Below are 12,283 nucleotides of genomic sequence, written 5' to 3' on the forward strand. Positions count from 1 at the left end.
CTAGCAGGTTCTAACCTGCTCGCCTCAGGTCTGTTCCACGGGCCAGTCACTACACCTGAACTTCTCCTTCCCAAGAAACAGTTCTCACCTACGCAATTTCCCTTTATCATCTATGGGCCTCTTTCCCTAGTTACTGGTTGAATCTATCTGAAACAGAGCTGGGAAGGCCAAATCCTCACTCTAACGTTTACCCAGCGAGAGATGTGTCTGGGTTTCTGGCCCAAAGCCTTTTAAACCCCACTTGACTGTCAAGAATCAGGAGGCCCCCGAGTGTCCCCGCCCTGCTCTGTCCTGAACCTCTGACTCACCCCAACACCTTTCCATTCCTTCTGAGCTGATTTCCTTCCTGTAACCCTTGCCAAATGCAGCTGGTGGCAGCAAAGAAACATTACCAACCCCTTCTTTTCCAACTTCTCCCCGGGAACTATGAACTCAGGAGCTGTTCCATGCACCTTCCCAACCCTCATAGGAGGCTGGTCTACAAATGGTTTACCTCTGCAGACGCAGCTCTGTCTTTCCAGCCCCGGATGTCGGTGTCCTGGCCGCCTGGCCACACTCAGCTAGGCCAGCGCCCCCCGCCTCGGGTCTGCAGTGGCAGCATTTCTCCTCCGTGTTGGTTTCTCTGTGAGTCAGAACAGGGAAGGCTGTGGAATGAGCCCCAGAGTTCAAAGGCTCCCCACTCTAAAAGTTCACTGTTGGCTCCCACGTGGTCTGGCGTGGCCTGATGGGGGGCCCGGGCCCTCCCGACACAGCTCTGCCTCCCAAGAAGACCACAGCAGTGATGGAGGTGGAGAGACCGTGTACGCAGCCTGGGAACTGGGAGGGCTCGCTGCACACGCCCAGGTGTGTGTGCTTGTAAGCGGGCAATGTGTGAAGGAGCTACTGCGGGCCTGCAACTCTCAACACAAACTAAACTCCCCTCCAGGGCAGGGCCCTCCACTGAGGAGGAGGTGCTGAGAACAGAGTCCAAAATGGGCAGAACGGAGACAAGAGGGGCCAAAAACTAGATATGAAAGGTGCGGGAGTGGGGAAGAAAGGAAGGGATGGAGGGAGGGAGAAAGGAGGGAATACAAGACCATTTTGTTTTAACGTTTCATGAAAACAGCAGAAAAGGAAACTAAAGATTATGACGCTGGCCCAGTCCTCCTCTTGAAAGTTCTGAAAGGCATTTCAGATAAAAATGAACAACAGAAAAGGTTACGGGGGCTTCCCTGGTGGCGCAGTGGTTGAGAGTCCGCCTGCCGATACAGGGGATGCGGGTTCGTGCCCCAGTCCAGGAAGATCCCACATGTCTCGGAGCGGCTGGGCCTGTGAGCCATGGCCACTGAGCCTGCGTGTCCGGAGCCTGTGCTCCGCAACGGGAGAGGCCACAGCGGTGAGAGGCCCACGTACCGCAAGAAATAAAAAAATTTTAAAAATAAAATAAAATAAAATAAAAACCACACTGAAAGACAAATTGTTTAAAAGTCTTGCACGGGTAGGTGTAAATGTAACATAAAACACCATGCAGAACTGAGGCGAAACATACTGCTCGATCGGTCTTAACTCACCTATTAATAGAAAACAGATTTTCAGGTTGGCTAAGAAAGGAAGCTCCAAAGCTGGAGTGACCTCCAGAGCCCGCCATCCAGGGAAAGAGTGAGGTGGAAGGAGCAGCTGTGCCATAGGGGGAGGTGCACGCGGTAGGTGTCAGCTCGTGTTCCAGTGTTCGAAGCTCGGGGGAGAGAGTTTCGATGACCTATTGCCCCACCACCACCCCATGGCTGGCTCAGACGATCAGTTCACCGTGTAAACGATTTCGTGTTCAGGAGCCCAGGCGGGTCCTTTTCCACGTGGCGTTGACGGAGGTTCCTCACTGGCATCCAGCTGGAGGACAGGCTGGCCTGGAGGCTGGGCTCGCGGAGACTGGACTGGTGTGTCTACACCTGGCTCTCCAGCACAGGGTCTCCGCGGGGCGCGGCTCTGCGGCGTGTACACCCAGCTCTGCTGAGCCCCCAGCGCCTGTCAGCCACACTCTGCCAGTGGCTGGAGCAGGCCCAAGTTCCCCAGAGTCAAGGGGGGGTGGACAGAGACCACACTTCTCAATGAGACGTGTGTCCAAGAATTCGTAGCTGTGTTTCACAACTACAATGGCCACCAAGGATAAACCTTTTTTTTTTTTTTTTTGCGGTATGCGGGCCTCTCACCGCTGTGGCCTCTCCCGCTGCGGAGCACAGGCTCCGGACGCGCAGGCCCAGTGGCCATGGCTCACGGGCCCAGCCGCTCCGCGGCACGTGGGATCCTCCCGGACCAGGGCACGAACCCGCGTCCCCTGCATCGGCAGGCGGACTCTCAACCACTGCGCCACCAGGGAAGCCCTAAACCATTTTTTTTTTAACGGTTACAGACTGGGGAGAGACCCTCAATAAGGGTGATTATCACAAACAGCTGAAACACATAAAATATCTTTAAATCCATGTGTTCCTAATTGTTTTTTTAATCCCTACTTGATCACCACTGGAAGACCAACTTAATCAGAAAACTGTTACAGGGACAAGGCAAGCATATATCCTGCCTTTCCTCTATAAAACCGCACCACCAGGTAGCCAAACACTGCGGAGGGCAACTTTCTCTCCGAGAAACATTTCAGCTAACAAATGAGGCAGGGATGGTAGAATTAGGATGTCACCAGTTTGCAACCACTAATAAAGTAGTGAATCCAGGTGCTGAGAATCAGCAGCTGCTAACACAGCAGAGACGGTAGGACGCCACGCCTCCCACTGGGGGAATACAGTTTCCCCAACAAGTAAGTTACAAGGAAGAGAACATGGGCTGAGCCTTTAGATGAAAGATACTTAGCAGCTACATCAGGCAGTGTGACGTGGGGACCTTATTCAGATCCTGATTCAAACCATATTTTGTTCATTTTGACATTTAGGAGACAATTGTAAACTTAGACTGGATATTTGCTGATATTAAGGAATGGTTGTTACCTATGAAGGTCTAAACAATTATATTGTCTTTTACGTCATAACCTTTCAGAAATACACTCTGAAATATTTGTGGATGAAGTTACACAATGTCTGGGATGAACAGGACGACTGTCCCAACAATTTGGGAGGGAAAAAGTGGCAAGGGCAGAGATGAGACCAGACTGGTGTGTGCTGATCACTGTTGAAACAGGGTGCTGAGTGCCTGAAGGCTCATTACTCAACCAAATGTTGTATACGTTTGACCCTTTCATAATAAAAGCTTTATGTATGTAAATTTTTGCATAATAAAAGCATATATAGAAAAAAAGCCTGGAAGGATATAAATCGAAATGCTAGCTGTACACCTTAAACTCACACAATGTTATATGTCAATTGTATCTCAGTGAAAATGAATTCTAAAAATGCTAGCCATAAATACTTCTGGCAGATGGGATTATAGATAAATTTTCTTTTAAGTTGCTCATTATCTTCTAAATTTTCTACAGTGAACACACAGCACTTTAAAAATCTGGTAAAGAAAGATTAAACCAAACTGGCTCCCTCTCGCCCGGGCTCTGCAGGCGGGTGGGCCCCTTGGCAAGACCCAGCCAGGAAGCCATTTGGCTGCACAAGCCGTGGCCTTACAGGCAAATGTGGTTCCCTCCGCCCCACTTCTCTTCTGGGAATCGTGCCCGGGGAAATCATCTAAACCTGAAACGCCAGCCGACCTGCCTGCTCGAGGATGTCCACATCGGTGCAGTTACTGGGGTGAAAGCTTGGCGTTGGGGGGCCACATCCCGCGACAGGGGTCGTGTCAGTGAAGCACGGACATCATGGCGATGGACCGCTGGGCAGCCACCAAAACGGAAATTGGTGGACTTAACGCTGGGTGAACCGAGGATGCACGTCTGTACGTCTGTCAGGAGTCCAGTTTTGCAAACATACGTGGAAAATGAGCGGAGCCCTTATCAGCTTCATGGGACACGCTGTGAGTACGAAGCGTGTTAAGATGCCCTGACCCTGGCCCCTCATGGGGCATCGGCTTTCCCTGAGATCCTCCAGAAGCTCTCAAACCCAGCCTGCTCTGGCCTGTGTCTCTCACATCTCCAGGTCAGCTTTGTCTTTTGCAACTCTCCCCTCTGCCCGCGGACAAGCCCCGCCCAGGCTGCAGTGGGGCACAGTTCCACCCAAGAGTGGACGCTGGTGGGTTCCACAGGGAGGGGCCCCTCCCACAGGCCACTCCTCCTGGCCCCTTCCTGTCTCTGCCTGCCCAGTCCCCGCTGCACTGCACAAGCCCTAACCTCCCCTGCACCCACGGCCCTCCCGAACAGGAGCCCCTTTACTGCCACAGGAACCTAAGCATATTTTCTTAAACAGAGACCATTATCTCTGAAGGAAGAATTTTGTTCCAGCTTTAGAGTAATATTCTGTCCTCCTTACGTGTGCTGAGAATAAACAGACTTCCCCCTTTTCTATCCCCCTCTTCCTAGGCCATACAGCCCCTGAAGCTTAGGTGGGTGCTGGGCTGCCTGTATGGACTACACTTCCCAGCCTCCCTTGCAGCGTGGTGACCATGTGACTGAAACAGGATGTGAGCCAATGATGCGTGTGCCTTTCAAGGGAAGGGATGTGCCACCTCTCCACCTCTCCCGCCGTCCTGCCGCCCAGTACTGTGGGCTGGTGCCGGGGACCATCTCGGGTCATGTGGATGAAGGCATCAAACACCCAGGATGGAAGGAACCTAGGCCCTGCTCCATGAAACGGCCCTTTTGCTACAGACCACTGACCCTCAAACTGTTACAGGAGAGAGAGATGATCGTCTATCTGGTTTAAACCAACATTAGCTTGGTTTTGTTGGTGTTTTTAATAAGCCGCCAAACCTCGATCCTAACCAATAAACTCGCCTGATTAAAATGCCCCCAAGGCACCCAGTGCCAGCAGGCTGTCTAGTCAGATTCTCCCAGAAGCAGAAGCTGAGGCAAGGATTCAGGTGCCAGAGCTTCAGGAAGGAAGTTCTCCCAGCAGAAACCAGTATGGAGCAAGGGGAACAGGAGAGAGCAGCAGAGGCCCACCGAGGGTGCACTTCTGTCCTGGCCATGGCCCGACCCCAGGGGACTCTGCAGTGTCCATCACACCTCTGAGTTTGTGCTGCTCCAGGCGAGAAGCTGGGCTCTCCTACTGTAGCAGATGGGCTGGAGGTGCCCAGGGAGGCAGGTGTCAACTCCCAGGCATGCCAGCTGTTCAGGGCAATGCAGCTCCGGGGGCCTGAGGGCCACTCTCTGAAGCAGGTCTGAGATGTGAGTGGCCAGCTGCCAGGCCCAGAACAGTGGGGGGACCAGATATGAGGTTCCCTTGCAGGCTCTGGCAAGGCGCCGACAGGGCTCCACACACAGAAGGAAGCCCCCCAGAACTTTTGCGATTCCCATCCTGTCAGCCTCTCCACCCTGCTCACACTGTGGCCCCAGACAAGGTGAGTAACGGCCCCACAGACACTTCCCTGGGACCCTTAGCCAAGAGTGCTGGCAGATGCCACGACACCGGGGATTTGGTTGCCCAGTAAGCCATGCTGGCCTTTGCCCTGAAAAGGCAACAAGTCCCAGCACAGAGAGAATCAGAGAGGTGCAGCGACTTGCCCATGGCCACACAGCAGAAGTGGAGAGACTGAGGTGGGTGGGCCAGGGGAGGGGCAGTGTAACAGAAAAGCCCTGAGAGAACCCGGGAGAAGTAGACCCCAGATTCTGTTTAGAGCCAGGACTGAGCTGATGGGGAGGGGACAGCGCCGCGGTAGGATCCCTGTAATGACTACAGGTGTCACTTACCGAGCACATCTACAGACTGAAAACCTGACCTCGGTTAGCGCCTGCGTCCCCACCCTCATTCTCAGAGGTGCTCCCTCTCAGGCAGCAGACACTGAGGAGGATTTAGGTGCAAGGAAATCCTGGGAAATGCCCACAGGAAAGCGAGACAGGGCGTGTTCTCAACACAGGTCCTCTGAGCGCGTGGAGCTGCATGCAGCTGGGGCAGCTGGGGGCCGCGAGGGCCCAAAAAATCTCGGGGGCAGGGGCTGAGGCGGCGGCGGCGGCGGCGGCACCGGCACCGGCACCGGCACCGGCACCAGGGAGGGGTCTGCGAGGCGGGGCCGGGAGGGGGCGGGGCCTGGCACCGGGGCGGGCCGGGGCGCGGCCGGGTTGCAGGGGCGGAGCCTGGGGCCGGGGCAGGGCCGACACTTTGCACCAGCTCAGGCTGGTACTTTCTTCCTCACAGAGTCGAGGGGCTTCCTGTGGCCCCTCTGGCCCTGGGCACAAAATCCTTACACTCCTTCCAGCACTTTCTCCCTCTAAGTTCTAGAAATAGCGGGAATTCCCTGGCTGTCCAGTGGTTAGGACTCCGCGCTTTTACTGCCAAGGGCCCTGGTTCCATCCCTCGCCTGGGAACTAAGATGCCACAAGCCCAGCGGCAATAAATGAATAAATAAAGCATGCCAGTGTTTGAGACCTGTGTGCCTCCTTTATCTGAACAACTTCAAGAATTGAGTGACGTAGAGCTTTTCATTTGGACATTGCCATTTTATCTATTCACTTGATTAACCCACTTTGGGGGAGGAAGGTCACTGTCTTCAAACACCTGAGAGGGGAAGAGCAGTAAAGTGCCAGATCCCACCCGGATGGAGTCAGCCCTGGGGGACTGGACAGCCCTTCACTCCCCTGTCCTTCGGGCCAGGCTTGCTGGATTTGGATCCCAGGTCTTCCCCTTACCAGCTGTGTGATCTTGACAGTTGCCTAGCTTCTCTGTGCTTTGGTTTCTCCATCTGTAAAATGGAAAAGGTAACAGAAGCCACCTCCTAGGGGTTCAATGCATAACTCCTGCAAAGAGCATGGGCTGGGGATGTGCCTGGCACAGAACGAGTGCTGGAAACATGCTGACCAACCTCTGGTTCAAGGCAGCAGATTCGGTGTGGGAAGCAGACTGGGACATGGATATGGCCACCTGTGTGACTGGGGCTGGATGGAGGGAAGCAGCGGGCTGGGGGGAACCCTGCAAAGGAGGTGACCAGTACCTGTGGAAGTGACTTTTGAGGGATGAGTAGGAGTTCGCCAGCAAAAAAGGGGGTGTAGGGAATATGTGTGTTGGGGTGGGGTGGCTCTCCTGCACCCAAACCCCTTCTTAGTTGGGGGGGATCCTTCTGTGTAGAGTCCCCAGTGGGCAGGGTCCTGTTTCCCACTGCAGAAGCTGAAAGGGCCAGACTTTGGTCGGGTCAGGAGGCCACTCCTGCCTGGGACTTTGAAGCTTAATATCTGGGGCAATGACGACAAGGGAGTCCTGACCATATTGGCCTTGATGCCCAGGCCCCTGTAGCCCCCTTAGCCCCTGAAAGTTCTCTTGTCCACTCTGTAAGCCCTGAGATTGAGCCAAGAAATGCCCCCCTTTACTTATGGTGGACAGAGTCACTTTGTGTTGCTCGCAGCAAAGAACTCTGTAGGGAAATCCTGGCAGAAAGACCAGAATAAGCAAGAAATGGAAGGGAGCGATTGCATGAGTGATCCTGTCCCCCAGGCCCTGCACCCGAGCCCCACCCTCCTCCCCCAAGCTTCCCTTATTGAGACCATTGTGATCACACGGGGGCAGGCTGGATGGGGGTCGGCCTCTCCAATCCATTTCACAGCCAACAACGCTGAGCCCTGAGAAAAGTGGTGACTTGCTGAAGGTCGCCCATAGAGGGTTAGATGCTCGCCAGGCTCTGCCCTTGTTCCAGTCAGGGGCTCCAGCACCCCGAGATGGGCAGGTCCGTCCCCACCTGCCACAGCAGCCTGTGAAATCCTATAGTCCCAAGGACAGACCTTGAGACCAAGGTTTAAAAGGCAAGCCCATCTCGGCCACAGCCATACATCCTAGGGGGACAAGGAGGAATGAAGCTTTGTTTTAAAGGCCACTGTGAGACGGGGAATGAATTTGGAACCATGGAATACAGGGACTGAAGCTCATGATTCACACTCTGGGCCTGGCCCAAGGGGCGGCCCAGGAACTGGAGGGACAGGTTCATTAACTGGGCACCTACCGTGTGCCAGGATCGTGATGGGCCTTGAGCTCTCCAGCATTTCGTGGAAGCCACCTGCTATCCTGTACGATCAGCATTAGTACCCTCAAGCTCAGGGCTGTCTGACCCAAGCGCTGGGGGTGGGAGGCATGGAACAGGGCTTTGAAGCCAAAAAGACATGAGGACATTTCAGAAAGGTGATCCTCTAGTTATTGTTGCTCTTCATGTAAATCCAGTTGCATCTCTCCCCTGCCTAAAAGCCTACCACGACTTCCCTTACCCCCTGAAAATAAAGTCCAGAGTCTTTGACATGGCTTTGCGTGATCTGCCCCCAACCCCTGATTCTCTTCGGTGGCAGCAAGGCCCCTCCCACCCCAGGGCCTTTACACAGGCTGTTCCCGATCTGCTCTGCACTCCTCACCTACATGATTCCCAGCCCTCCCGCTGCTGCCCTGCCTGCTCACTGGGAGTCTTCTGAGGCTGTGGGCCGCCCCCCAAGACAAGCACCCCGTAAGGGTCCCCCCCACCTCGTGTGTCTCCTTTTCACCCCACTGAGCACAGATTATAATCCTCTGAGCCGTGGATTTTCAAGGGAGGCAAAATTTGGTTCTTGGGGGACTGAAAAAATAGATGTTACAATTACTTGTGGCCCCACATGACAAAATCTTCTTCATTAGTATTGTATCTCTCATTAGGGAGAAATTAAATAATTTACTTAATTGTAATTAAGTTTAATTAAGTGATTTAATTCAATAAGTCAATGTTTCTCCTTAGGGAATGATAATGGGAAAAAAAAGTGGGAAATGTTGCTGTAAGCATTTATGAGTTTGCTTATGCTCTGTCTGATGCCCTCTGAGCTCAAGGAGGGTAGGCCAGGTCTGTCTAGGTCCTGCTACAGCTCTAGTTCTAGAACGCTGCTGGCGCACAGTAGGTGCTCAGGTAACACCTTCCACGTGCCAAGCCCTGCAGAGAATAATCCAGACAAGGCTCTGCCGTAGAAAGGTGGTGCTGGGCCTCCCCTCCCTGGATTCTGTGGGCAATAGGGAGCCATGGAGGGTTTAGGAGCCAGGAAAGGAGAACTTCTTGGACTGGTGCATCCCCAACCAGAGCTGGCAGCTGCTGCTGCATCCCAAGCCTCTCCCCACCCAAGTCCCGCCTCCAGGCCAGCCCAGGACAGAAATAGAGCAGCCCACGTCTTCTGCAAGGCTGGAGGGGGTGGATGCAGCTAAACCCAGCTCGGCAGGTGGCTCACTCAGGGTGGGAGTTGGGGGTAGGGTAACTCCTGGGTTACTGGCTCACTGTCTGGTGGGCCTCAGGCAAGCCTGGACCCTCACAGAGGCTTTGTGGCCTCCAGGAGAGCCTGACTGCCCTGGGCCTGAGGATGAACGAGCTACACTAAAAATAGCACAGCTGATTTATATATAGACCCTCCCACCTGGTTTCCAAAAGGATTCAAAACGGCTTTCACAAGAGGCAAAGAAATGAACATTTAGAGCGTGCCAGAGTTTACACATGAGGCTCCCACGTCACAAGCCTCAGGGAGTAGAACCAGGACAAGAAGAATCTCAGATCCCTCTAAGAAGCACGTCTGAATGAGAATGAGCTCCCCATCAGAGGCGGTGTGCAAGCAGAGGCCTCAGCCCCTGGCGGGGGTGTGAGTGGGGAGGGATCCCTGCACCAGATAGAGGCTTGGCCAGATGCTAAGTCCCTGCTGGGAGAGAAGATGGCACCAGCCCTGCTTTCTCAGCCACTGCCCCTGCCCACAAAGCAGTCAGGGATGCAGCCGGAGGTAGGGCTGGTGGTAGGAGCCAGGTGCTGGCCCCTTCCCCTTTTCCTGAGCCAGAGTTATCCCGACGGACTTAAAAACTGGAGCAAGGGTGGGGGGATGGGTGGGTAAACCTACCGCTCCCGGGACTGCTGTGCTGACATCCGCAGTGACGCAGGCAGCCCTGCCTCAGACCCCAGCGTGGTCCCAGCTTTGGTGCTGCTCGCTGTGTGGTCTTGAGCTCATCGCTTCCCTTCTCTGACGCACAGAGTCCCCGTTCAGTACAACCAGGGGGTTGCCTCGGTCCTAGAGAGCCCTCCTGGGACCCACAGCCCCAAATAAATAGAACTGCAGTGCCCACCCCCACCCCCAGCCGAAGCCTTCGCACAGATCTGGCAGGGCCCTGCTCTCTGGGCCCCATTGCATTGGTTCTGGGATCGTTCTTGGGGCCGGAGGGCACCTTCCCTGCACTTGCCCTGTTTCCTCTGTCATTTCCTGACCCTCGTCCATGCCAGGCTCTGAGCAAGACAGACCCATCTCAGCCCTAGAAGAGCTCCCAGTCTAGTGAGGGAGCTGGCCAGCAGACAAGAGTGTGAATAAATAGGTTGAGGAAAACACAGCAGGATAAAGGGACAGAGAGACAGGGTGGTCAGGGAGGCCTCACTGAGGAGATGACACCTCTGAGGAGGTAAGCAGAGGTGTCCTGAGCCAGCCAGGAGGATGGCTTGGGGGAGAGCATTCTGGGCAGTAGAGGACAGCTAGTGCAAAGGACCTGAGGCAGGTGAGCACAGCATGGCTGCAGCACAGGGAGCAAGGGAGAGTACGGGCAGGGGGGTGGGGAGAGGGCTGGCTGGTGGGGGCCATGGGGAGGCTTGGACAGAGGGAGGCGGGAGCCACAGCAGGGCTCTGAGGAGAGGGGAGGCCGAGCTGGTGTCTAACAAGCAAAGCCGCCTTTCCTGGCCTCCAGAAGGGAGTTCGCCAAATTCTCCCTCAGAGGCCACCACCTGCTCCCAACCAGGCCCAGACGCTGTATTTTTAATGCTGGCGGTCGAGGAGGCTCTCGTGGCTGTAGCTGAAACAGAAAGTCCAGGAACCTCCACCATGTGGCTGGCTGTCAGTCCAGGGAGACTCATTCACCCCAGGTCTGGGATAGGCCCCTGTCTGCCCATCTGGTCCCTGTGCCCATGACCGCCACCCCCCAGCCAAGGGACAGGGAAGGGGGCCCTGCCACTTGGGGCAATCACGGGCTGAATAAACTGTCAAGGGCCTGGGCACTGGCATGTGCTTTGTAAATGTCAGTGACCTGCACACTGGCTTCTCCCACTTGGATGCCTGGACACCCTTTGTAAAAGCTGAAGCGTCCCCTAAATAGTACCTGAACCTGTAAACAACCGTGTTTGCACTAATGCCGAGAGGAATCTACAAACGCTAACGTTCTAATATGGCCAGGGCTTGGCAAACTGGGAACCCCTTGCTGAGCTATAAAGCGCCTCATAATCCTGCGGAGGCCCTGTGCACGATAAATTACTCTGTAAGCTGTGTTTTGTAAACAGCTCTGGGCTTTGTAAACCGCAAAGTCCTCTGGACACTGCAGATGACTTGCCAGCTGTAGAGCGCTGTGCACCCAGGAGGACGTGCGTCAGGAGTCGCCCTCCCTCGGCCCCGGGCTCCCCTCCGGGCCTCCACGCCTCCACGCTGAGGACGGACGCGCGCGGGCCGCCGGCTAGGCTCCGATCCGGGGCGCAGAGCTGGGCGGCGAGGGTCCCCCCGACCCCTTCCCCGCAACCCAGACACCGCCCTCCCCAGGCCCAAGCGCGGGTGGGGCTGGGGGCGGGCGCTCCGGGGCCGCGGGGTCGAAGCGCGGGCTCTGCCGCCTCCTGGTGGCCGCGGAGGGAGGAGGGGCCGGGGCCGCGGCCGGGACTTGGGTCCGCTGGTCCTGCGCGCGCGCGGAGGACACGCGTGCGTGCGTGCGTGTGTGAGGCCGTGTGTGCACACGGAGCCACAGTCGCACGCAGGGCGATCCGCCCACGCGCGCACCTTCAGGACTCACGCCGTCGTCCTTTCTTTCGTGTGTTCATTCACTAGTGTTTTCATTGAACACAGGTTGAGCGCTCCCCGGGTGCGGGCACTGAGCACACGATGGTGGCGGGTCCGATCGGCCCAGATAAATCAGAGAGAGGCTAGTACACCGATGGGACCAGGTGCCGGGCCTCCCTGGGGAAGTGACAGGGAGACAGGAACCGGTGAGCAGGGGGCCACAAGGAGATGGGGAGCAGCGTTCCACACAGAGGGCACTATCAGTGCAAAGGCCCCGAGGTCAGAACAGCCTGCACGTGGGAAGGAGGTTGGAGCTGTTAAATGCTGTGCCAGGGAGGGTTATAGGTAGAGGCTGTCCCAGACTGAGGCTAGCTGAGGACGAGAATTGGACTCTGCCTCTGGCTGAACTGAGGCTGGGAGGACTGGTGGATGAGGCAGAGGGGAGATGGACCCCAGAGGGATCCGTGTCTCCTTGTGGGAACACACCCATTTTCC

The sequence above is a fragment of the Mesoplodon mirus genome (genome assembly GCF_964341445.2).
Source record: "Mesoplodon mirus genome assembly, chromosome: 18".
Classification (NCBI taxonomy): Eukaryota; Metazoa; Chordata; class Mammalia; order Artiodactyla; family Ziphiidae; genus Mesoplodon; species Mesoplodon mirus.